Raw genomic sequence first — 26,747 nt, forward strand, 5'->3', positions numbered from 1 at the left:
CCATGCCTAAAATTCTTTGGTTTCCTATGGCACTTGGTTAGTATTTTTTCTCTCTGGCCATTACTACCCTCCCCTTCCAATCACCATCTTCACTTTAGATAGAAATAAGCATATCATATGACTTCGGAGTCCATGAAAACATTTTTTTCATGTCTAGTTTCTTAGGAAAAGGTGGTTTTCATATTTTATTTCAAGGACCCTTTAAGATTTATCAGAGCTTGAAACACACTACATTCAGAACATCAAAAAAGTTTCCTTCATTTTATTTAGTGTTTTTAACTTTCCATTTTAATCTATGTTCTTTTCTGCAATATTAATTTTACTTCTAACAGTGAATCTGTCGTTTCCCTCTGGGTTAGAAACCGTGTTTTGCCACTCTCGAGAGCTTGCAAAATTTATATTTTTAATTTTATTAATTAAAGTGGATATGAGGCTATGTTTTGTCACATTTACTTTTACAAGTGAAATTATGTCTACCATAATAATTTTGCCCCCTAAGAATCATGTAATTCAGTGTAGTATATAAGTTTAATATAAAATGTAATAATTCCATATTTCAGCTGTGGAGGTGTTATACAACTGAGTAGAATTTATATACATAAATAGTTATAAACTGAACACACATTTTTACGTCAAAGGCAGAATCTCAGTAAATCTTCTCTTTCGGCAGTCTGTTAGTTTATTTCATCTCCTTCGATCAATCGAGAGTCAAGCTTGCAACAATCAGTCAACCAATGCAAATGTACTAAACATCCCTTCATTAGTCTGTTAGAGGAAGAACGCGACTCTTTAAACAATAAACAACAACAAACATTCTCGGTTTGCACAGCTGCACAAAGCCTCGGTTTGCAGGCTCCTACCAGCAGCGTGGCATTATGCTGCCATCCATTCAGGGCCAAACCTGACAAAACACAACTTTCTGATCATGGCATCATAATTACAGCTTGAGACTCCAGGTCTAAGGCAGGGGAGTGGTGGTGTGGGGGCAGGGCGGATTTTTTTTTTTTTTACTGTAGTCTCAAAAATACTACTGTTACGTCATATACTTGACACTTCCTTAGTGCAGCAAGGCAGATAAGCCCCATGTGCGATTCTGTGAAGATGAAAAGCAAATCTTTCTAAAGACCTAAGTGATGTTTAACACTTCATTTCTGTGTTGCTGGTACCCGCTGAGCACACATTGTAAACACGCAGTTCTGAGACCTTTAAGTCTAAATCACTCTATGTATATACAGCTCTGCAGCATTTTCTTCAATTTTCGTGTCTAGTATTAAGTAGTAAATGCATGTTTTTAATCAGTGCTTAAAAAAATTAGCACTCACTGGAGTTTGAAAAAGCACCTCCAGAACTTACCAGTGAAAAACAATGAATTTATAACAAGTTAAAAACAAGTCAGATTTATTTGAGAAAGACAGATTGGTAGTATTGCAAAGTCAGGTCCTGGAAACTTTCAGCTGTTCTAAGAAATTCAATAAAATTGAATTACTGCTGAATTACTTTAGAACCTGGCCAGAAATACTAATGAATTTCATACTGTTTGTTGTTTTGAACACGACAGGTTCTAGTAATAACGGAAACACTGTCCTTGTCCCCAGAAAGGTGGACGTGGCACTTCTTTTCTGCTATCAGAGGCCGCTAATATCAATATGTTCCTCGATTTTAGCGCAGCTATTTACTCCTTAGTTAAAAAAAAATCCGGAACTTTTATCCTTGATATAACCGATGCTTTTTTTAGATACACTCAAACAAAATCCTAAAAGCTTTGCCTTCAGTGGTCAAAGGAAGCATTGTGTTGCAGTGACAAGCAGTAAGTAATATGAGCATCTTCGCATTTCACTGATGTCTCTGACTAACCAAATTTATAAATAAACTATTTTATTTAGACACAGAATATGAATTTTCTTCATCACAAGAGAACTATTTAAAGAATTAGCTCCTATATATACATTTGCTATAATTAGAGAGTAAACCACTAGGTTTGCCTTTAGAAAAATGGCCTTTTATAAGGTATCACTCAGGAAAAATACTTCCCTACTCTGAAAAATGTAATACTAATGCTATAATGCATCGGGGGCCTTTTATAAACTGCCAGGTATAGTCATAGTTTGAAATTTCAGTCTGTTTCAAAACACACATAAAAAAAGCTCAAATTTTTATATAAGCCATTCAGCTGGTAGAAGATTTTTCTATTATGATGGTCAAAGTGCCCTTTATATTGGTGCCCAAGATGTGTACTTTTAAATGTCTCCTCTTGCAGACGTCTTCCCAGAGTCACAGTGGTGTGCAGGGGATAAATAAAGATGAAAGAGAAAAATAAAAAAAGTCAGCAGAGGAACTACTGACACCACTGAAAGGAATGAGAAATGAGGCTGGGCCACGCCATAATATCCTGATAAAAGAAATCACAAACTTCAGTCACTACCTGCAGTTCTCTGTGGATGATACAATCTTCTGTTTGGGTGACTGGCTTAAATTTCATATCTCATCTCCATGTGGGGGCATAAGTTAGAATTAGCCTCTATGGAACCAAGTAAAAAATATTCATGAAGTTTGAATAGGATTCGAACACTTTTTTAGTTTTCTTCTAATAAAATTAGATTTTAGACCATGCAATGGTTGGTCTAGAATGTCCGGCAGTAAGAATCTTGACAAAGGATGTTTCTCTGTTGGGCTCTGTTTAATAGTAAAAATATACTTTTCAATTACATTCTGGTCCCTTATTTCTCCACAAACAAACATACTGTAGGCAATGAAGCTTTTATTAAGAGCTCAAATACTGTCTGATTTGAGACTAGTCTCTATGACAAACAGATATCATGCTGTAGATACCCCCATGTTTTGTTTGGAGACCAGAATCACAGAACATGACAGAAGGGAATGTGTATGTGCTCTGGTCCAATTGCCTTATTTACAGCTTTAAAAATTGAGGTCCAGTGAGGCCACGTGACTTGGCTGACCTCTCTCTGTTAGCTGCTGAACTTGGACTAGAACCCAGGTCTGCAGACGCCTACGTAAGTCTCTTTGCATTACACTCCAGCTCACTTTTCTTTGCTTTTCACTTTCTACTCGAAGTTTTCAAAAGCTTTGCTTTCTTTGTCTCACCCCCATGTCAAAATATTGGATTCAAACTACACTAAGTTGAATGTGTTATCTCCTACACATTGTTCGTTTCCTTAGAGGGTAATGGCTGCAGTCAGGCAACCTGACCGTGTTCTTCTGAAGAGAGATGCCCTTCACAGAATTGTTCTTTCCTTGCCTCTGATGCCCTAGTGTCCATTTTTTTTTAAAGTGAAGTATAGTTGATTTACAATGTTGTGCTAGTTTCTGGTGTTCAGCATAGTGATTCAGTTATACATATATATATTTGTTTTCATTACAGGTTATTGTAAGGTATTGAATGTAATTCCCTGTGCTATACAGTAGGACCTTATTTTTTATCTATTTTATATATAGTAGTTTGTATCTGCTAATCCCAAACTCCTAATTTATCCCTCCCCTGCACTTTCCCCTTTGGTAACCATAACTTTTGTTTTCTACATCTATGAGTCTCTTTCTCAGTGAACTTGTAGATGAGTTCATCTGCATCATTGTTTTAGATTCCACATAGAAATGATATCATATATTTGTCTTTCTCTGTCTGACTTACTTAGTGTGATAATCTCCAGGTCCATCCAAGTTGCTGTAAATGGCATCATTTCATTTTTAATGACCGAGTAGTATTCCATTGTGTATATATGCCACAGCTTCTTTATCCAGTCATCTGTGGATGGGTATTTAGGTTGCTTCCATGTCTTGGCTACTGTAAACAGTGCTGCAATGAACACTGGGGTGCATGTGTCTTTTCGAATTAGTTTTCTCTGGGTATATACCTGGAGTGGGATTGCTGGATCATATATTTAAGTCTATTCTTAATTTTTTTTTAAGGAATCTCTTATCCATTCATTCAGCAAATATTTATGAGCCTTTCCTCTGTTTGAGGGGCAGTCTCTGACATCATGAAGCTCACATTCTAGTGAAGGTAGATAAATATGCTATGAACAAACACAACAAGCAATTAATGACAATGGTTATAAAACTACAACAGAGAAGTGGTGCCATGAGCTTTAACTGAAAACACCTCCTTGGCTGTGAGTCCTTAAAAGTGATAAACAGCTCTTATCCATATTTGCATCTTTGGTAGGCAAGTGCTTGACAAATGTTTGTGGACTACATGAAAGAAAGAAAGAAAGAAAGAAAGAAAGAAAGAAAGAAAGAAAGAAAGAAAGAAAGAAAGAAAGAAAGAAAGAAAGAAAGAAAGAATAAGAATTTCAAAGCACTAATATCCTTTTTTTGTGTGTGGTCACATGTTTTGGTTAACATCATCCGATATCAGATTATGGCGGTGATTTCCAATTTGTTTAGAAGTTCTGCTGGCCCTTATTGGCCTACTTTCATAAGGCTTGGGTTCAGAATAAGAGCCACATGATAAACAAATGAGACTCTCTAATAATTATTGCTGCCCCCAAGTGGAATACACTGCCTCAAAACACCCCTGGGCCTGGTAAGGTTCAAAGGACCCCAGGTGACCACCTGTAAGGTATGCAAAAGGGAAACTCCTGCCCTGCTGAGAGATGGACAAGACTACTTCCAAGGTACCTTCTATCCCTGAAATGTCATGGTTCTAGGAGATTTCTGTGTGACTACAACTCATCTACATATTCCACTGGGCAGACGAAGAACAGGAGAAAAGTTCACTATTGTCAATTTCTTCTGTTTAAATTTTGGCCAAAATGAATTTCCTATTTCTCAGCTTACACTCACTCCTAGGAAAAACAGTTGAGTCAGAAAAGCCAACATCACTGAATTTCTACCAATAAAAGGACAAAGAAAAGAGTCAAGGTTAGTGAGTCTCAACATTTTTTCAAAAGATGAGCTTTTCTTTCTAAATAATATAAAGTATTGTGATGTGAAGACTATAAGATGGGGGCAAAGTTTAATCAAAGGAATGACCCTACAGTAATGGAAATTAAGCAGAGCAGTATCGGCTTGGGAAAGCCACTTAGGGCAAAAGGCAGAAATCCTTCTCAGTGTATGCAGCTCACAATGTATAGGTGGCCGTATTTCACACCCAAAGCACATCTTAGGGCACTGTGTAGCCACATCTGTAAGTAGCTCTCCTTCTTTCCTGACTCTGCATATTCAACATAGTGTATCTAGATTCTAGCATGAAAAAGAAAAACAGTTTCTAACAAATCAGGTATCCTTCATTAATGGAACTAATTTTAAAAAAGCAGAATATGTCACAAGTAATTGTATGCTTGATTTTTTCCCCCTGTGCCTTAACTAGAAAAGGGAAGAGGTTCACTGAACTACAAACATCCATCTCCAGATACCCTATGAGTAATGTTTTCCAACCTATGTCATCAGTGAGTATCATTAAACAGCATTTATTAAGCATCCATCTGTGTATGGCACTTTATAAATATTCCTCCCCTCGCCTCTGCCCCTTTTCTCAATCTACCATGTGTCTCTGTTGTATAAAATGCTAGGGAGCTACAAAGTATAATAAATAATTAATGGTAAGAACGTAAGGCAGATGGACGAGATGACCTGCTAGCATCTCTGAATCTTAGGATGTTAAATTTACGGCTAATAATACAATTTAGCACAATTTGATAAGAAAACATCAAAGCATTTGACGGGGAAAAATGAGCTCATCGTATGCCATCAACATTTTCTAAAATAAAAATGTGAAAATTAGGGACCACAGATGGACTGACTGAAGCCCTGAGTTCATGTGACTTGTACCAGATGATACAGTCTTGAAATAAATAATGTGAAAAAGTGTGGAAAAATCACAAAAATTATGGTTGCAGCAGTGCAGTAGGGAATGGGACTTTGAGCCAAGGGTGAAAATGTTCGGAAACAAAGGACAGCCATTGTTTTCACTGAAAGGAGTAGTGTGCTTAAGGATGGGGAAATTATGGATTTTATTCTGCTTTTTCCAGTTCTTCTTTACTGTTATTATTTTTTTCTTCAATAAAAAAACTAATTATATTGGTTTTAGAGTTGGTGATATTTAAAACACTCTTTTTCACCTCTGAAATCCTCAGGTAGACGGGAATATAATAAAAGAGCATGTCAGTGTGAAATAAGCCATTGCTATGGAATTCAGATTTGCCATTGGATTTTGTTTCAGCTTAAGATCAAAATATCCATAAGTAGACACTGTTATTTCCTAGAAGGCAGGGATGTTCTTGGAGTTGTATCTGAAGGGCAGCCAAAGTTGCAGATGAGGACATCTCATTTGCTCTGTGAATTTGGTTAATAATTACCACTGTTACCACCTGCCATATGTTGAGAGATTATCCTATGCAGCCACTGGGCTTATTCCGCTTAGTTCTCCCAGGGAGAACTCTCACTAATTCTCAGTCCACCCTGGGGTAGGTGTTATTACCTTTGATTTATAGATAAAGAAAGTGAGGTTCAGACAGGATGACCCAACTAGCCTTAAGACAACATAACCAGTGAGTGCCGGCTCTAGGGTTCCAGCCCAGCGTTACCTTAACTCAAAGCCCACGTTCTTGACCTTCTAAGGTGCTGGGGATTTTCCTTGAATGGCAGGTTTCTAAATGCCTCAGAACAATAAATAAATGTACAAAGGGGACCAACACTGAGCGATCTTTTTAGCATGATAGAGAAGGAAAGAATGACCCTCAAATAATTCCTATAGCATTATGTCTGTCCCTTGGCCTAGACATGTGGCATGTATAGAATACATTTAAAGTAATGATTTCCTTGTGGCTAGAGATGGTGAGGTTGGCAACTGTTTCTGTAGTTTTAAATCTTTAAAACCAAATAGAAATTTTAGTACATGGATTTCAAAAGTAATGCTATTAGTCTTTGTATTTGAGATTTACAGTCAAGAGAGGTGCTTTAAAAATATTTTTTAAATGTCAAAAATACAAAATTTACAGTATTTGGGAAGGGCAGCACCGGGGGATTTAAATGACCTTCCAAGGGTCCATTCAGCATCAAGGCTAGAAGCCAAGGCTCTGGTTCCTGAACCCATGTTCTTTCCACTAGATCCCACTACCTCCAGGCACCAGAAATGAGCATGAGATTAGAGTGATGAAAGAGGAAAAGTGTGAAGCAGGAGCCACTTAGCTAATTCATACCCACTAAAACCTATAAATCCTGATGAGGTGAACCTAATTATTAATGATTCCTGACTAAAACATAAATCTGTAATTTCTACTATTCCAGTAACGGTCAGAATGGAAAGAGATCATAAACTATAAATAACATACACTGATTTAGATCCATTATTCCTCCCTCATTCCCTCCCTTCCTTCCAAACCAAGGCATTACTTGGCTATTAGTATGTATTGAGTGCAGGGGGACAAAAGTGGGTAAAATAACCCTTGATCTCAAGGAACCCATACGATTACTGCAACAAGTATTACAGGAAGTTTTGGATTTGTGCTTTTAGCATGTTCTGTAGGCTCAGACAGTATCATGGACTTAAATATTTATCTAGCACCTAATTAAAGCTTCCTACCTGATTTAAACATGTTGATGTAAAGGAAGAGAGAGCTATAAAACACCAGCCAATGAGGATGATGTCTTAAGTCATGAGGCTCTACAGAATACAATCTCCATTTATGGGAGTGATAGACTTGGCCACCATTTGGGATTTTAAAAGCTCTCTGAGATCTTCTATGAATTAATGAATTTGATGAATCAGTTAATTAATTCATTCAACAAATATTTACTGAGCACCTATTACACATCAAGCACTACGTTCCAAATGTTATAAAATGCCTGCAAGAAAATGGCTCCCTAGATTTAAAAAAGAAAAGAAAAAGGCTAAAGCCCTTACTAATGTTCTACTTTAACTGCATATACATCTGATTACAAACTGTGTTTATTATGCTGGGCCTGAATGAAACCAGAAGTCAAGTTTAAGCAGCTTTTTAATAGCTTCTAAGCTTTCTATGTGCACTCTTTCTAAAAAGCCGAATGCAAAAGCTCTCTTTAGATTTAGCAAAGACTAGGATTCCAAATTTAAAATGACATTTATCTCAAAAGTAAGTTAATATTTAATGATAGTCTGATTAATAATTGTGATTTTATGAACTGGAGACATTCAGCATGAAAGTCTGTAGACACACTTGTTCTATCCAGACTAGGGAAAAGGGATAAAGATGGACCATCTCTTTTCAAATGTTACTTTACTGTTATGTTTCAGAATTTCTCCTTCAAATCTCCACTTTCTCCCTCTGGTATTAGCTTACTGGAAAGCTTTTCATTTGTGAAAAACTGGACAAGAATTCAAGAAATCCAGTCACATGAGAACTTTCAAAGGATTAAGAGCAACCATAATGTTATCTAGATGATAGCTGTGAAAAAAAAAACAGTACAATGCTTCACCTTACATTTTTTACAGACTAAATACTGAAATTGTTGTATCTGATAAATTTCCAAAAATGTATCAATTGGCCTGCCAAGAGCTATCATTTCAGATTTTTTTTTTTTTGGCTAATGAACTGAACTGTCCTTTGGCTGGTTTTTGTTAATGATCTGAACTGATAAGACAGCTTTTGTAAACAAGCACAAAAGTAAAGAAATCAATATGCAGAAGAGGAACTTGCTAAAGGACATAGTGTTGTGTCCATCATTTTAGAGGTTAGAAAAGAAATTAAGAACAGAGGAAGGAGAGACAGAGAAAAGGAGAGGGAACAAAAAAAGAAAAAAAAATCCTGGTTGGGAAAAGTGAGTGTGAGAAAGCCTTCGAGGTCATATTACATAGACACTTACAAAGATAATGGACTACCTTTGTAGAATTTTACATTTTGCACAGTTCACACAAAGAAAGAAATGCCTTCGATAAAAAACAATTCCTATGGTTAGAAACCAGACATGGTGCTTTCAGACCTCTTCACTAGGAACTTGGGTGATATTCACCAGAGTCAAAATAGGCATTGGATTCCAGACATGTTTATATATGGTGAACTGGAGGCCAACATTGGTTGTAAATGGATATTTCTAGAATTTAAGCCATACTACTTTCGAAACTTAGGGTTTCCTAAAGTAATTCATGCTAATAGTCCATGTCTGCACTGTCTCATATGGTAGCCACCAACCATATATGTCTATTTTAATTTTAATTTCTCTGTCTGACGAGTCATTTTCAAGTCAATAGCTTATGTGGCTAGTGGCTACTCTATCAGAGAGCCCAGATACAGAAATTTTCCATCGTCACATCAAGTTCTATTGGAAAGCACTGGGCTAGACAGCCTTCCTGTAAAGTTTGAGGCTGAGTATCTTCTGAAATAGGGGACAGAGAAAACTTCTATTGGAAGCACCATGTTCTGTCTGGTCATTTTATCAGCTGCCTCCACTCTTAGCAGTGATGGCCCCTGGACCTCCACTTATAAACTCTTCTCCATCCCACATTCTAGCACCATTTGGTCCTCATCAAGAAGAACATGAAGAGTGTGTGAGTGTAAAATAGCGCAGGGCCATGGCTTGGCAGTTCATCACCAGGCAAATTTGCTCTGGTCTTCCTATGCCCAACCCTGGCCAGCAGTTCTTGGCCAATGCACTCTTGGTGTTGTTTTGTGACCTACAACCTGACTTCAGTCCCAACTCCATCCATTCCCACACTCATTGGATCAACAAATAAACAATGAGCATCAATTATGTGCATGGAGTTGCGGAGGCACCCCTGGATAAAGCAGTGAAGGAGGACAGCCCCTGCCTTTACTGAGCTGACGTTCGCACACAGGGGAATGACACTTCAGAAGTAAATTACTCACAATTAAAAATCAGAATTGGGTTAAGTGTTGCAAAGGAGAAAACAAGAGTGCTAGGAAAGGTAAGACTGGAGAGACCCAACCCGATTCTGGGAGCCCTAGGAGACACCTTTGAGCGACGACTTTTGACCTGAGATGAGAGACATGAGTAAGAGCTCAGAAAGTGGGCGGAGAGAGCATTCTGAACAATGACGTGTGCAAGTCTCCTGGCACGTGATCCCAGGGACCTGAGGGGGAACTCAAAGAAAGCCAGAAATCACAGCAGCAAACGAGGATCAAGTGTGCCTGAGATGACACTGGCGGGCAGGGGCCAGACTGACTAGAGTCTGTTATGAACAACAGCTTTACACTGGTGATGCTTTGGAAAATCAAGACGGAATATGGCAACTCCCCAAGTTAAGGATTTAGGCCTTTCTCTGAAGAAAAATGGGAAATTGTTTCAGGGTTTTAAGGACATCAGTGATACAATCAGATTTGCCTTTTATCAAAAAAGCAAAGGGCAAATGGATTGAAAGCACAAGAAGGGAAGCTAAGAGTCCAGGTAGCAAGCTTTAGTGAAAGTCCAGAAAGAGGAGTTGGTATTTGTTGACGTACAAGGAAATGGTCCTGCCCACTGTGCCTGAGTACCTGATATGACAGCGCGACCATCACACAGCTTTCCAGAGAACACACACCTATGTCTAAAGTGATCTGGACCCCAGCTAGCTACCTAAGACAGACCCATTCCTAAACTCTAAGTCCCCCCCCCAAACTGTAGCATTTGAGCCTCTGGGGCTGGATCTCCTTTAACCCTGCCTGCCCCACCTGCCCCTGCCCGCCTAAATCTCCAAATCTTCCCAGTTCCCAGACTACCCTCCCCATGTACAGCCAGGACTCCGCCAAGAACTCCTTAAATCTAACTTCCTCCCTCCTTGAACTGCCACTTGCCCTCTGTCTCCATTCTCTCCCGATGCCATGCTTGCCTACCTGGCTGATCTCCTTTTAGGACCAGTTTATCCTGCCATTCCTGAGTACTCCCTGCTAGAAAATAAAAGGAGGGAGGAGAAAAAGAACCAAAAAGCTCTGGAATCTGCAGAAAACAAACCAGGTGACCAGAAACAGAGTTTAAAAGTATCTCTGGGTAATTAGTGGTGGCATAATGATCCAGCTCCCCCAACCTAGCAAAACCACAGCCCACGTGCTGTTCCTCACTCCAGAAATGTCGCTGTCACCATTTCGTTTTCAGGAGCCTTGCCTCTGCCCATCACTTTTCCTTTCTAAATAGTTCATAAGGACACATTGATCGTTTGAGCCAGGGCTCACTGCACTTGGTCACTAGAGAGGGAACTGGGGGTTCCTATGTTTGCCTTCAGAGAGACTATAAGACCGGTGAGGGTAAAGACCAATTTCATTTAACCTAGTGACCTAGAAGAGTGCTCTACCTATGAAAAGTACTTAATAAATATTTGCTAAGTGCATATCTTTTAAAAACTGGCTACAACTTCGAGCCAGTTGGACTATGAGAAAGCAGTAAGTCCTCTTAGAGAAAGAGCTGCTGCTCTGTTTCAGAAAAAAAGCATAATGGACTGTTTGGCTATTCCAGGCACGTCCCCTTGTGAACTTGCGCACTGAGTCCACAGGCACCTCAGGGAAGGACAGAGGGAGAATCCTAGATGAAGAGATGGGAGGGAGAGACCAGAGGAAGGGAAAGGCCTACCAAGTGGCCGGTCTCTGTGTCTCAGAGAGATCTCGGCAAATCCCCATGGTGAGAAATGGTGAGCACATTTCTAGGAGCAGTGACATCTAACATTCAGTTAGAATTAGTTTCCGGGCTATGATAATAATCACCATCCTTTATCCCAAAGCACTCAACCAGAGTCTGTTATCTGCAAGAGCCTTATACTAGTGATGCTTTGAAGAATGAAGGAAAACGTGTGGTAGTCTCAGAAGTCTGGGTCAAGAGCCAAAGACAGGACAGGAGTGAGATGGGGGAGATGCCATCTATAGCACAGATTAACTAGTGAGTGAATGCAATTCAAACCCTTCCCCCACCCCCCCCCAGTTTATTCTGGAGGAAGATGATTATAGCAGGGAATGGCTAATTCCCTACTTAAACTTAGGTTTCATTTTTGTAAACAAGAATTGTCACTGAGATGCTCTTGTTAAGCCAGGGATGACGTTCCCCAGCCCCTCTGCATCTCTGTGGACCATGTGATTAGTTTCCATCAATGGAATATAAGCAGAGCGCTGTTGGTGTCACATCTGAGTCAGGAGGTTTAAGAACTAGATGGCTTTTCAATGCTTGCGCTTGGTCTCACTCTCTCTCCATTTGACTGTTATGTGGGTGACTTTATTATGGTAAGCCACTAAGTTTAGTTTATTACAGCAGCTAGCATCATCCTACCTTATTCTGAAATTGATACCTTGAAGTCCATGCTGCCTCAACAAAATCTGAATACGTGGTGTTGGCCACTGGCAAGGGAACAGTGAAGACCAGACACCGGGAACCCGGTTATGCCCTGGCAAAACCGTGCTAACCAGAGGGCAGATCTACAGCTCTAGAACAAATGGCTGGAAAGAGCCAGAATGCTAATAATATGTGATGGCTCTTCACTGCCTACATCAAGGTGTTACAAGATAGTGGACGAGCTCATGAAAGAATTGGCTAGTTTGAGACCAGAAATAAGGGCAAATAGCCAAACTCTAGAAATATAAGACTACAAAGCTGGAATGAACCACTGCTTCAGGGGCTCTAATGGTGAGGAATGACACTGAAGAAGGCTCTGAGTAACAGACGCCCATTTAGACTTCCCAGTTACACAAGAGAACTCCGCCGTGCAGCAAAGATCTAATTAATGAAGTTACCCAACCACCCAAGCCTCTTGTTCCAGATGACCCCAAAATAAACACTGGAGACACGGATGGTTGAGACATGAGCAAAGAAATGAGGCAGGTTCAAGAACTATGAATAGGGAAGAACTTTCATGGTAGTTTAGTGGTGCAACTGACAGCAAATAGATAAGAAACCCGTAACGATCTTGAGGGAAATGCATTGTCAAAGAAATTAGGAGCCTGATTTCTAGTGACTATAGAACAGTGACTATAAACAACCTCAAGGCATCTCAACTTGTACCAGCAAGATGTGGGCCAAGAAAGTAATATAACTCCCAAGAAGGATCAAAGTGCCAACACCCACTGGATGTAGCCATGGCAAGCAATGGACAAGGAAGAACCTTCCAGAAGGAGACCAGGGCTACAGAGAACAATGAGCAATGGAGTTCTTCCAAGACAGCAAAACCAGAGTCTAACAGAGGAATTTCCCCTGCTGCCAGAGCAGGTCTTCAGCAATGTATAGTGCGATTTCTCGTGTTATCGGCCAATGACTGCTCTATGTCTCCCGTTCTTTCCTTTTCTAAATGAGAATTCTGAACGCAGTTATTCCATACCTGGCCCATCATGTATAATGGGAGGCCAACAACCTGCCTTTCAAGTGTAATGGTATCTGGACAAGGAGGGGCCATATCCAAATTTATCTGGGGAGGAGGGATTTAGTATTATTACCCATAGAACCTGGACTTTAAAATGGATGCAGTGACCAAGGAGTCAGGTAGTCTCCTGGGGGTGAGGTTTTTCTGCATGTAGCCAGAGAGGCAGAATATAATATAAATAACTGTTTAGCAAAATTTGTGCCTCCCTTTCCATGATAAAAGAATGTTGCTGGGGAGTGGCTGCTAGCCAGGGGTTACACATTCCCCTCTGTGTATATGGATGGAGTCATGTGATTATCACACCAACAGAATGTGAAATGGAAATAAGGTGTGTCACTTCTTGGATGTGCCTTCTCTGTGCTCATTCTCTTCCACATTTGCCAACCAGACGCAGAGAACTCCAAGTCCCTAGTTCAGATGGAAAGAATCTGGGTCCCCAAACCACTGCATAGAACACACACAATGGACTCTCATATGAGCCAGAGGTAAACTTCTACTCTATTAATTACTGCAATATGGAGGTTTATTACAGAAGCTCAAGTTACCTTAATTAATACAACGATCCTTGAAGAAGAAAGAGGGAGGCTTTAAGCTGGCTATTATGACCTATGTTGGGAGTTGAATGATTTGGAGACACCTGGATTACAAGTGTTTGCTGTGGGGTCTCCAAAGCCTCCTCCCACTCTTCACCATTCCTTTTTAAGCTACTCCTGGACCTTAGTTCACCTGCATTCCTCAACAGTCTCCTGGCTGGTCTCCCAGGCATCAATCTCTTCTCCTCTTATAGTCCATCTTCCTCGTGCTAGCTCAGAAGCTGGCCCCCAATAAAACTGAACCACACTACTCTATTTACTCTATTGACCCCCACTGCTTGTCCTACCAAGTGATTTTGCATGGCTTTCACATTTAATCCCCAGTCTCATCTGCCATCACCTCCCTACAACTGCCAATGTTGAGCCCCAATTACCAGCCCAGCCCTTTGTATGACTCTGCTTTGCAAATGCTGTTCCCTCTGCCTTGAATGTTATCCATCTGCCTCCTTTTTAGCCCAGAGAACTTACTCATCTCTTAAAAATCAGCTTAGATGTCACTTCAACTTTGAAGTCTTGTCTGACACGCCTGCGTAGAAAGTGAAACTCCGACAGCTATGATCAGATTAGTCAGTCTCAAATATTGTGCCTACTATTAGTTTGTTTCTAGTGCTTAGAAATCTGCATGGTTTAATTTTGCTGCTGTTTATTTCGTTTATTTAGTCAGCCTCTAAATTTACCTTCTTACTAAAAACTCAGAGAAGTCTGCTTTTTCAAAATTATGCATTAGAATTGGATTGGCTTCTTTCAGTGGGAGAATACAGCCATAATCAGTGTTGCTGAATGGGATTAATACAATCTTTTTGAATAAGTCTTCAAAAATTGTTAGTATTTGGAAGACAAGACCCAGGAATTCAAGAAATCCTACAATGTGGGTAGAAATTCTGCATCCTCCATTATTTTCACACTTTCACCAGACATACATGTAAATGAAGACTTGATTATCATCTGTGACCACATTCTAACCATGTTGTATGTAAAATCGTTTTTCATAGGAATGTTCTAGGAATATAACTACCATATTTGGAACTTCACCAAGATTTGCTCACCATTTTGGAAAGTCACATCACCCATTGTAACGCTGCTCATGTTAACTGCTTCATCAATAAATACAGCACACCCACATCTGTTTGCAGCTGTAACTGTCACACTCTATGAACATATTTACTTCACTCTTATTTCAAAATGCCAAGTATACCAAAGAGTCAGCAATATTCACTTGAATACTTTCTCTTAAATCCAAATTTTGCATTTTAAGTAGCAGGCATCTGAATGCTTTATGACATTTTTAGTGTAGTTATACCTGAGTGTACACACAATGATATACTTGCAATTTTCATAAGCTACTTTCCTTTTATTTCTTGTTTCTATTACAGAGGGAGAATTTATATCAATTTTTAAAACATTATACGTATAGACAGATTATATTACCTGTAAACATCATTTCAGGAAAGTAAAAGGGACATTGCAAAATACTGCTTTTTAAAAGAAGGCTCTGGGTCTGACTGAATAGAGAATTGTGGCTAAATACATCTAGGAATTCAAAGAAACCATATTTCTTTTACTCTTGGGATGCTTCTGTTAGGCGGTTACTCAGTTGAACTGCCATCCTGCTCCACCAATAGAATTTACCACGTTTTGTTGTGATTTATGAATCTGCATGTGTAGGCTGTGAACGTATGATGTCTTATTCATATTTATGTCCCCAGCACCTAACTTAGGACTTGACTCAGAGAGAAAGCTCAGTAGATACCTTCAGGATGAAATAACAAATGAGGATCCTGAGGAGGTACGCAGTCCCTGGCTGTCTCCACTGAAGTCTGAATCAATTGTTCCACATTTTGCCTATACCAATATTATAAAGCTTTCTTCATTCTGCCTAATGTCAAAATCAGTTACATACAAACTCTCTCAATTTCCTCTCCTCCTTGTGGTTCCAGGCAGTTCTCTGTTCACCTGTGTATCCTAAAAGAACCCTACACAGAAGAAACAGTCAATAAATACTATTTAAATCAAATTATTCCCTGGTAATATTGCTATACATAATGGCTGTGTTTTCAGTGCTAACAGCACTGTACTTCAGGTAGACTATTGATTAAAAGGGTATTTGTGGATTGGTCTAGAGATCGAAGCATCATTCCAAGTACTGTTTCTATAAATGAATGACAAGTTCCGAAAAAAACAAACTTTAAAAACTGACTTTTATGCTACAAGCCAATTGTAGGTTGAGAGTTGTCCGTACAATGTGACTGGGCCTGTGAGACCTAATATTTGTGAGAAAAATAAAAATGTTAATCAATCATGAGGCTGTATCTAAATATTTGATTGTATGGCATCCTTCAGGCCAATATTTAGCCATTTTATCGTCCAACTTTAATCCAGATGGTATTTTTCACATAAACAGAAGCCGTGGATATTTAGAAAGAACTTTCCTTCAAATATTACATAAACTTTTGTTGATGAAGATCTCATTAATTTATGATTTGACTTATGTTTTCATGATTTTATTACAGTTGTCACTTCATAAAATAAAAGGCACTCTAGACAATATACTAGAAAGTAAACCTGTTAAGTGACTATATTCTATTTTCCATCAGTACACTGGGGATACATTTTGCAGAGGAAAAAGTGAGGACATGGGTAAAAGAAAATTATATTGCAAAACTAGTCATTCTCTATTATTATATGGATATATAACCTAAACATAATAAATTAAAATACTTATAACACTATATCCAAAATAATTTGTAATTAAAAAAGAACTGAAAGTGAAAATGAAATAAACTAGAATTAGAAACTGACCAGTCAGATCACGTGTCTTGGCCTGCGTCAGTCTCTGCCGTCATTGTAAGGCCAGTACTTCCTAATGCGTTAGCACTCCGATAAAAGCCCAATCACCATTTTTTTAAACAAGGACATAAATGAACTTATTTACAAAGCAGACATAGACTCACAGACATTAGGAAACAAACTTATGGTTATCAAAGGGGAAAGGGGTGGCAGGGAGGGATATGTTGGGAGTTCAGGATTTGCAGATACACACTACTATATATAAAATAGATCAACAACAAGGTCCTACTGTATAGCACAGGGAACTATAGTCAATACCTTGTAATGGCCTATGATGAAAAAGAATATGAAAAGGAATATATATATATATTCATAACTGAATCATTATGCTGTATATGAGAAATTAACACAACATTGTAAATCGACTGTACTTCCAAAAAATTAGCCTCTAACTAAACTACCTTCTAATTTCAAATTCATAATGAAAGTTTTGGAGTTTTCTCCTATTTAAAATAAAGTCTCTACTTTTGGCCTTTTCCAAGCATCCCCTGTCATAACAACTACGGCCTCCTCTCATGGCGGGATATAACTCCAAATAAATCTAGGAGCTACAATCATCTTTTCTTATTCTGCCAGGGATCAAGTTCCTTGATACTTAATGTCATAGTAGTTGACTGGAGCCAGAATGCCTGGGTTCAAGTCTGATGGTATCATTTACTTCCTCTGTGACTTTAGACAAGAAAAGTCTCTTTAATTTAACTTTTTTTAAAATAACATTTTTTATTGAGTTATAGTCATTTTACAATGTTGTGTCAAATTCCAGTGTAATTTAACTTTTATAGCTATCTAGTGAAGAGTATTAGTAAGAGCTTCCTCATAGGGTGGTTGTGAGAATTAAAACATTTAGTATTTGTAAAACATGTAAAAAGTAGTTGGCTCAATGGTTTGTCATAATAATAATGAAAATAAATTTATTTTACTTACACAAATAAAATAATAATGTAAATGTTACTTATAAGAAATAAACAAAAATAATGTAAATATTACTAATAATGCTTTATTTAATTTAAAATTTAAAAATTTTAATAAGTTATTATTATTATTGTTTTCTAGTAATTCCCCAATGCAGAGACTGTGACAAATTTTCATGATCCTCTTCCTCAATCTGCCTTAATTTATGAAGTATGAAACTGTTGAATGTATTTCTGTTAGCAGGAAATCCCTGATTTTGAAGCAGACACATGATTCTCCTATTAGTTATTCAAGTTTTACTCTCTATATTGTAAAAAATCCTTGAGGGGCAGGGATTATGTCTTCTATCTCTTTTACGTTGGTTATACTTTAATCAAGTACCCTTCTCCTAATACTTGCTTAATGAGCAATGAATGAATTAATGAATGAGTTAGTGAGTGAATACATGGCCTTAAACCAGACAGTATAGACAGGTGCAATTCAGCCTACAGGAACAGGCACTTTTCCCTTAAAGGTGATACAGTTGGGTCTGGCTCACAGAGGCCACAGAGACCCTAGTCTCACACACTTGACCTTCTGCCAGACAGCCTGGACTTGCAGTGAAGAGTTGGTGGGAATATGTATCTAAGAAGCTGAAGGAGGAAATAAGCAATGAAAAGAATGGGCTACCGATCTGGAGTACGAAGATACTTGTAGTAAAGCATTAAAAATTTTAAGTTTGTGCTGCTCCTTAAAGTTTATTTTATCACTTTGGGAGTAACAAGGTGATAAACTTTTACCTTAAAAAAAAACTCTGGACTTAAAAAATACCGTATGTAGTGCATGTGTACTCTCCAATCCTCTGAAGTGCTTATGAGAATAATAGGTTTCCGAGTTTTATGTAAAATCCACCTGACAAATATATGCAAACCTCAAGTAATATTACATTCTGAAGCAAAAAGAAAGTCTTAACCATATATGTTTAACTTACAATGTACACGAGGAGGTGTCCCATCAACTCTAAGGATGTTCCTTAGGAATCAGTCTCTAAAGGATAGCAAATTTCAAGGAACTAATTACTTTCTTACAATTTGTCAAGGAAAAAATGCATTAGATCAGAATAAACTATGTCTTGTAGATTTCCTAGATTTTAGCAGTCCTTTGGTTTACTTTCACAACACACACACATACATGTGAACCAGTCTCTCTAGAATACTATTGCAAAATGCTGGATACAAATTCAAGAAAAAAATTTTTTTCAATGCTTAAATAAGATTTTGCACAGATACACAGACAGGTAGCAAAAAACCTGCACAAATATGCTTTTAAGTTGCCAAGGAACATGACTGAAAGCATATCTTGTCATTTCATCTCTCTGGCGGTCTCACTTTTGTTACCACACTAGAGATTAGAAGGGTGAGTTCATGTTCATAGTTGCCCTACAGTGTCAACAAGGAAACTTTAAAAGCCAGATGAGACGTTGGCTAAGGTAATATTCACCCATCCCATCTGAATATTCAGCAAACATATATGCCTGGAAAACTGAACTCTGGGATTTGGAGACAAGTGAGATTGGAAATAGTTTCAACAGATGCCTGGATTGATTCTATTTAGAAAAACACAGGAGCAAGAGAAAAGACAGAGACACTAGAATTCTCCAAATGGCAGGCAATAGAGTTATTTTCTAGAAGCAGGGTGTGCATTTGTGCATGAGGGAGGTTGCGGAACACTAACGCAGAGAGGGAAAGGTGAAGGTTAAAAGGAGGAAGAACGCAAAGAGAACTGCCAAGTGATTCACTCCTTTCTCCAAGAGTCTGATTCGTGCCAGACAAGGCAAGAGAGTGCATCAGACACAATTCTATTTGTGATAAACAATTGGTCTGAACCTGACAGCATGAGGGAGGGGATTGTACTATTTACTTGGTGGAGGCATGTTAACTCTTTTAGAACATGAGGTTACTTTTCATTCCCTGGAAGAATCGTTGTTTATACAATGGACCCTCCAAATTCTCAGAAAGTCTATGTAGCCACACAAGTAATCACATATTTATGCCTTACATTAAAAACCCCATCTCCAGCAGCACAGACACGTGCGCAGTGTGCCAAATCACTGAACTGTTTAAGCTGTGATGAATTTAAGAACCAAGAACTCTCTAGTCCAGCTGACCATAGATCTTATATCTGTTACATGTAAGCTTCGGACAACTTTACATTTATTGATACACACGTGTAAACACACACACATAAAGAATGAAATAAAGTAAAACTTTATAACTACATAATTTTTTGAATGTTATCATCTTTTTCAAAATCTTTCCAGTAAGTTACTCAGTACTGACAAGTTGGACTTCTGATTTTTGACTGGAATTTCTCTCTCTCTCTGGTCCTGTGAAATGTGATATTTCAATCGATGGTTTTTTGGTAAATAAACCGAGAGACCTCTGTCCCACACAATACTACACGGTTAAAAACAAAAACAAATCTCTACTTTTCCTTTGAGTTGAGCTTTAAAAAAATCAGATTCCCAACAAAATGCAAAAACGCATCAATGCAAAAACAGAGATGTAAAATGCTATTTAAAATACTGACATTATTGCATAACTTGATGAGAAGGAATGCTGAACCTGCAATGAAATGAACCCGGTGTACATCTGTGCATCCTACATTTTCAGTGTAACCTATTATTATAACACTTATGCAGTCATAAATGATGTATACATGGCATGTCTGGGCATACTGCACACAGAATTTTTATGAATGAATACACAAAAACGCTCATAATTCTAGAAAATGGAAAGCAGCATACTATTTTGAAAGCGGTCTTTAAGCCCTGGAAGCAAACAATGAGGCAAATGGTCAGTGTCATTTGGTGCCATTCAGGGCAACTGTATTCCCAAGACACTAGCAGAGTGCGTTGGAAACAGCCATGAAGCTCTTTCCTTAGAGACTCGTTCGTTCTCTCTCTCAGGAACCGTGTGCTACAGAACGGAGACCGTGCACGCTTGGAGAGCAGAATGCATGCACGTCTCTGTGTTCTGAGGACTGTTCATATATCAGAGACATCACACTCCCCAAATCCCGTCCCACAAGTGTGTGCATGTGAGTGTGGCATTTACCAACAAATGAACAGAAGGCAACACGAGCTCATCTCCTAGAAATAACATTTCCCATCCCTTTCCAGGCAGACTGCTTGGAAGATTTTCGGGGGGCTGACACTTGGGCGCCTTCCCCACGGGGACGGAGCCTTACATTAATAACCCTCTCAGGGTTAAGTCAGCTTTGTCTATAAGCCCACTCAGTGCCATATGGCAGTTTCCAATTCCTTTAGCAACTCAAGTCTGGCTAGGCTGCCCGCGATGATGCATTCTTAAAGGAAGACCCCTTCGGGGAGCAGCAATGCCCCCGCCACTTACCTAGCTCCCACCGACCCCGCTCAGCCGGCAGCACGGGCTCGGGCGCCACAAAGGGCTGTGGGATTCCCCGCTCCCTCCGGGGCTCCTCTCCCCGCGACGGTCCCCTTCGCCAATGATCTGTCGCTGGAAATCCCCCTCCCCTCCACGGAGAGGAGGGTCTCCCCGGCTGGCTGGAGCTCCTGGCGTTTCCCCCCTCCCCTCTCTTCACATCCCTGACTCTGGTTCACGGTCTCTAGTAGGAAGGCTCAAAAGAGAGGCGGCGGGAGGAAGCTAAGGCATCCTTAAAAAGAACAATAATCTTCATCGATCTTCACCCCCTTCCCCTCGCTGGCCCCCATCCCCCTGCCGCCGCCGCCGCCCAGACCGGAGAGGGCTGGGATAGAAAAGGAAAAATCGAGCGGGGCTGAGCTCGCCGTGCGGAAGGAGCCGAGAAGGCGAGCCGCGCCAGCCGGGGAGTTGCCGCTCGGTCGGGCGGCCCGCGGCGCGGCGGCGGCGGCGGCCGGTGGGGGCGGAGGGCGGTGGGTGCTTGGTGGGTGTGTGTCTGTGGCGGAGCCGGGCAGAGGCTGGGCGCGGGAGGCGAGGCGGGGCGCTCGGGGGCGCCGGCTCCGGCGCGCACACCCGCCCGCGGCCACCCCACCTCGCGCTCCGCCTCCTCCCGCGCTCCGCGCACCCGCGGGCTGGAGCGAACGCCGCCGCCGCCGCTGCCTCCTCTTCCTGGGCGCTCGCGGTTCTCGAGGTGGGCGGCGGGGCTGCGCGGCCGGCCGGGCACCGCCAGGGACGCCCGGGCTCGGCCTCGCGGCGCGGGAGCTGTGCGCTCGAGCGGGGACAGCGCCCCGGTGCCCAGGGCGCGGCCGGGGCGCGGGCGGGAGGGCACCGCCCACACCTCGCCGGGCGCCTCCCACTCCTCCCGGGCGCCCGCTGCTCCCCGCGGCCCGGGCCTGGCTCCACACCCACCTGCTTCCCTCCGCGGCTCCCGCTCTGCGGAGAGGGAGGGTCGCAGCCCCGCGGGCGCCGCGCACACGGCGGCGGGGAAAGCCCGGGCCGCCCCGCCGGGATGCGCTCGGGCGGCTTCGCGGGATTCCCTGGGCCCTTCTGCTCCCAGCTGCTGGGCTCTCCCAGCTCGCCCCTACGTGCCCCTGACCCCGGCCAGCTGCTCTACCCGGGCAACCAGAGCGAGAGACCGCTCCTGAGTGATGGGGCCTAGAGTTTTCTCCCGGGGAAGGAGTGCGGGGATAACTAGGGGCGCAGATAGGACCTGACTTTCCTCCTCCCACCTCCAGCTCCGCTCGAGGGCCGCCGTCAGCCCCAGTAACCCCGCTTTCCTGGGTTTGAGAGAAAAGCCGGGTCGGTAACAGCCTTAACTCTTGCTTCCCACGGGGGCGCTATTGATACTCTGGCTTGCTTTCTTTTGCCCGCTTTCCCTGCCATCCAGAGAACCGAGCCAAGTTCCTCCTTGGCGAGGCCACCAGATGGACACCCAGACCTTTCTCCACCTTCAAGTCAAGGTAAAGACAGGATAAACTTGAATAATAACATCATTGGGCTCTCCGGGTTCCTGACCTATGTACTCCTTAACAAGAACGAGGTAGAGACAGCCGGCATAGTTACCGGCTTTCAGGAAACCATCGTAGCTTGAAACCCCTTTTAAAAAGAATGTAGGCCATGACAATATTTTTAAAGCTGGAACTCCTTTCTGAGTTTCTTTAGGTCGGGAAATACAGCTATGGAAGAAGGTCTAAATACACTCAATTTAAAATATCTCATTTAATTCTTTCTTCTGTTTTAGCCCTGACGTACACTGGGATGCGCTACTATCTAGGATTCTCTACACTTTGACTTCCCACCTCTCCGCGGACCTCACCTTGTGCTAAGTGGTTTTTTCCGAGGTGCTAGATGTTGGGCCGGATGCTTAGTATAAACGTTGGTCCTTCAGACGCCATCGCCCTCCGCCCAAGACCTGTGCTGGTCCTCTGCTGTCCTCCGGGCGTCTCAAGTACTTCTCAAGTACACTAGGGGAAGGAAAAGGACTCCCAGATCCCCAAACCTTTATCGCCAACTCCTGACCAGTTTTCAAGACTCAGCTCCACATTTCGAGGGACCTGCAGAATATCCATTCTTGCGCCTCGCCTCCAGCCTTTCCAGTGTCGTATAAGTACTTCCTGCAGGTTACTCTTCCCCGACTGCACCCTGACATAACACTTCTCTGTTCATGAACGTTTCCTAGCGTCCACATTCCCTACTAAACAGTGTCTGCTGATTTCTGTGCACTGCACGCCAGTCTCTCCTGGGATGCGCCTCTCCCAGTCTTAGGTCTAAACCATTCCAGCACTTCAAGGCCCGCTTCAAACTTGGCCTCCTCCGTGACCCCTCCCTTTTGTCGTACGTACGTAGTACGTGGTCAGAACTATCTTTTTAAAGACATATCACCTTCCGCGCCCTACAGAATACATGTGCTTTCTATGTACAAGCCTTACCACTTTAAATGTTTCTCCAGGGTGGATTCCATATCACTTTGCATTTTTTCCCCTATAACCCAAAGCCAAGCACGTTTGAGATACCTATTCATCCAACAGATACTATTTTGCAACTTTTGTCAGGCACTCGGTATTTGTTAAATGAATGGAATTTACAAAATATTTCGTCTAGAAAGACTGCTTAAGATTCGTTTTTAGGGGGCAGGGTATAGCTCAAGTGGTAGAGCGCATACTTAGCAGGCAGGAGGGCCAGGGTTCCATCCCCAGTACCTCCTCCAAATATAAATAAATAAATAAACCTACCTACCTCCCCCTCATGAAACAAAAGAAAAAAGAAAAAAAGATTCATTTTGAGGTGTGCCTAAACGTAAAGTAGTATTATCTTTCACACATTTTATGGGTGGTGAAAAATCCCCTTACTTTCCTAGCCCACATCAACATCACTCATCACCTTCAATAAGAATTTAATTATTTGACAAGTATTTGTTAAAAGTATTTTTTATTTTAAATTTCCGTAAGAGTTTAGAAATTTAAATCCATTTTCTTACTAAGTGGTCATAGGTCAAGAGAGCAAATTATTTATCGTGTAAAACACTGCTGCTATCTCCACTAACAGGAAGTAGGGTGCTAGGACCCATCATGCCTAAGTCTTGTCTGTAAGCATGCAGTGATACGGAAAACAACCTTTGGAAATAAAATCTAATTCTACTTACTAAATTACTCATAGCTCAAATGGATTACAGAGAATAACCTTAATATACACATTTTTTTTGAAAAGCTGAGTTCTCCATATGCACAGCTTGAATTCTGGATGGCTGCTAAGGCTCTTGTGTTGATTATCACCATGTGGTTTTACTGCCTTAGTGTTTTGTATTTTTTGTATAATTATGTATTTTTTAAATTATTCTCCAAACAAAAGATCAAAACGATCTAGCTGAAAAGTTAGACATATTTTCACATTGCTTCTTAAGCCATCTTTTTTGACCTTTATTAATGTTTATGAAATGTTCCTTTTGCTTGTATTTCAATTTCTCAGATTTATCATGAGATGAAATCATGTTAATAAAAAAGAGGAGAAATATCTGTTTACTATGTCAAAATGCTTTCCTCATAACACTTGGTAAAATAAATCACTTTAATATAAGGTTAACCTGAAGTAATCTTATGTGTATCATAAGATTAATTTAGATGAACAATGTTATTTCCTCATACATCACGATGCTGTATATTGGAATTTTGATGTATATACACACAATACCGAGAAAAATAGATTTTTGGTAATTTTTGTTCAATAAAGTATCTGAAAAATATTTAGTATAATCTGAATAACATAGTTACTGACTACACTTTAACTTACCAAACTGGAATTTTCATTGGCGAGTTGACTTACGGGAAGAGCCTGTATAGATGAGAATAAAGGAGAAAAGGCTGGAGAATGAACATTTTTTAAAATGCTAAAAGGAGAAGGGGAAGAATTTGCAAATTTTTGGAGACTAAATAATTAGAATTTGATTTAAATTCATTTAAAAAGTCAAATGGAAAGAAGTGTATATAGCATATTGAGTGAAATCAAACAGAAATAAAAGCGAATTTAGAGGAAGAGTCTTTAAAAGTGATGTGAACTACATTAAAGGAAAAATACAAAAACATAAATTTAGTGTGTGTGTTATGTATTCTGGAAGGATGTATGTTAATAAGCTACAGGAGTTATCTTTAAGAGTTGAGAGGCAGGTTTTGTTTCATTTGGTATAACATGGTTATATCCAAAGATGGGTGAATATTAATCTTCTGCAAACATCAGCACCATGAGAACACTAGGCTTTTCATTATTAACCAAATATATCCATAGATCAGGGCTACACTTTTTTTTAAATGGAGAAAATACTGTTACGATGCTCATCGTCATATAAGAAAGCAGCCACTGAAGAGTGATTAGGATTTACCACATTTTTAGACTTAAAGTGCCTTCTTTTTCCCTTTTAATTGAAAGTGTAGGAAAGCTGGGCAATTTAGAGCAACTCACAGAATCCTAGCAGCCACTGAAATCCTATACTTGTACATTGCAGTGAAGGCTTGAAAAATAAATGAGCTGTTTGTGTGTTCTTCATTGAGGAGATAAGTACTATCTCACTGATTCTTTTGAGTTTTGTTGAGACAGATTTGGCTGCCCTTTGAAGATTTAAAGTAAGAGATAAACTCCAGACTGACTGTATTTGTATTTTTTTTAAAAAAACAATTCTTGTACTGAGCATGAACTTCTTGGAAAATGTCAAATGCTTAAACATAACATATTTTTTTTTTTGCTATGTAGTAGCAGAACTGTAAGTACTGTGTTTGAATCCATCTTTAGAACTACTTCCCTAGGTTTCTAAGCAACCTAATTTTTTCTTAGGAATCCATGAGGTTGAGGGTAAAGAATTTCTTGGGCCCGTTAACTGGAAATTCAAAAAATACGCTGCATAAAAAATATTTAACTACATTTTTCCAGGACATGGTAGAGCAATGATTGGACTCCTAGTCAGATCTGAGTTCCATCCCTGCTACATATTTGTGCTGTGTAATAACAGGTAAATTTCAGCAAGACATTACAACATTAGGCACTGGGCTAAATTCTTTACTGATAGTGGCTAATTTAGTCCTTACAATGGCTCTTTGAGGTATATACTATCATTATTATTCCAGTTAATAAAATAAGTGACTGAACAAGAGAAGATTTAAATTCTTTGCCCGAAATCACACTGTCAGAATTAGAATTTGACCTAAGACATGTGACTTTAAAATTTCAAGCTGTTTCCCTCTACCTCATCCCACACTGATAACATCTTTCTTCCTGTTTCGCAGGTTGTGTCCAGTTCATGTGGGGAAATAATGTATAAAATATTATTTTTAATTTTTAGGATAGAAATCTGGCTAAGATGAATGTAGGAGTGGCGAAATACAATCTATGAAAAGAGAAAGAGAGAAGAGAAAAGGAAGGAAAAGGAAAGAATTTGTTGTTGGTCTTTAAGGGGGACGGAGGTAGGACGGGCAACTTTTGTTCTTCCAACAGGTAGACTGATGCTGATCCACCCACCCCACTCACTAATTTTTTACAAGTCATTTGTCTGAGATTTGATCTGTCAAGCTTGGGCACATTTGGGGTGAGACATGTTGCCACGGAAGAGGATGAAGGCTTTCAGGCTTCCACAGGGAGATATCTTTGTGGATCACAATCCACACAGAAGGCCAGAACAGATCCTGATTATGAACGTACCACCTGCACAGT

The 26,747-nt window shown here is 40.3% G+C and overlaps 1 protein-coding gene across 1 annotated transcript in view; it reads right to left on the reverse strand.

The window, feature by feature from the left end:
* The window catches only part of LOC102543787 (potassium voltage-gated channel subfamily B member 2), a 166,665-nt gene extending 145,559 nt beyond the window's left edge, over positions 1–21,106 (reverse strand). Inside the window, exon 1 of the mRNA XM_072951666.1 lies at positions 21,009–21,106. The gene's annotated coding sequence lies outside the window, so the exon portion shown is untranslated. The remainder of the gene's footprint in view (positions 1–21,008) is intronic.
* Positions 21,107–26,747: the final 5,641 nt, after the last annotated feature.

This window comes from Vicugna pacos, chromosome 29 (genome assembly GCF_048564905.1).
Source record: "Vicugna pacos chromosome 29, VicPac4, whole genome shotgun sequence".
NCBI classification, from domain to species: Eukaryota; Metazoa; Chordata; class Mammalia; order Artiodactyla; family Camelidae; genus Vicugna; species Vicugna pacos.